Source organism: Arachis ipaensis, chromosome B1, assembly GCF_059453495.1.
Source record: "Arachis ipaensis isolate K30076 ecotype BB chromosome B1, ASM5945349v1, whole genome shotgun sequence".
In the NCBI taxonomy this organism is placed as follows: domain Eukaryota; kingdom Viridiplantae; phylum Streptophyta; class Magnoliopsida; order Fabales; family Fabaceae; genus Arachis; species Arachis ipaensis.
In genome coordinates, this window is record NC_142436.1 from 148,441,426 (window position 1) to 148,442,742 (window position 1,317).

A 1,317-nucleotide genomic window follows, 5' to 3' on the forward strand; every position below is an offset into this window, starting at 1 on the left:
TGCAATAGCAGAGGTGAATTACATGGGTGAACCTTATGGAAACACCTATAACCCCTCATGGAGAAATCTCTCATGGAAAGATCAACAAAAGCCTCAACAAGGCTTTAATAATGGTGGAAGAAATAGGTTTAACAATAGTAAACCTTTTCCATCATCCACTCAGCAACAGACAGAGAACTCTGAACAAAATACCTCTAATTTAGCAAACTTAGTCTCTGATCTATCTAAGGCCACTGTAAGTTTCATGAATGAAACAAGGTCCTCCATTAGAAATTTGGAGGCACAAGTGGGCCAGCTGAGTAAAAGGATCACTGAAATCCCTCCTAGTACTCTCCCAAGCAATACAGAAGAAAATCCAAAAGGAGAGTGCAAGGCCATTGACATAGTCAACATGGCCGAACCTGGAGAGGAAGGGGAGGACGTAAATCCCAGTGAGGAAGACCTCCTGGGACGTCCAGTGATCAATAAGGAGTTTCCCTTTGAGGAACTAAAGGAATCTGAGACTCATCTAGAGAACATAGAAATTCCATTGAACCTCCTTATGCCATTCATGAGCTCTGATGAGTATTCCTCTTCTGAAGAAAATGAGGATGTTACTAAAGAGCAAGCTGCCAAGTTTTTTGGTGCAATCATGAAGCTGAATGCCAAATTATTTGGTATTGAGACTTGGGAAGATGAACCTCCCTTGTTCACCAATGAACTAAGTGATCTGGATCAACTGACATTGCCTCAGAAGAAACAAGATCCTGGAAAGTTTGTAATACCTTGTACCATAGGCAACATGATCTTTGAAAAGGCTCTGTGTGACCTTAGTTCAGGGATAAACCTCATGCCCCTCTCTGTAATAGAGAAACTGGGAATCTTTGGGGTACAAGCTACTAAAATCTCATTAGAGATGGCAGACAATTCAAGAAAACAGGCTTATGGACAAGTAAAGGAAGTGTTAGTAAAGGTTGAAGGCCTTTACATCCCTGCTGATTTCATAATCCTTGATACTGGGAAGGATGATGATGAATCCATCATCCTTGGAAGACCTTTCCTAGCCACAGCAAGAGTTGTGATTGATGTTGACAGAGGTGAATTAGTCCTTCAATTGAATGAGGACTCCTTTGTGTTTACAACTCAAGGTTACCCTTCTGTAAACATGGAAAAGAGGGACAGTAAGCTTCTCTCAAAACAGAGTCAACCAGAGTCCCCACAGTCAAACTCTAAGTTTGGTGTTGGGAGGCCACAACCAAACTCTAAGTTTGGTGTTTGGAAGTCTCAACAATGCTCTGAACATCTGTGAGGCTCCATGAGAGCCCACTGTCAAGCTAT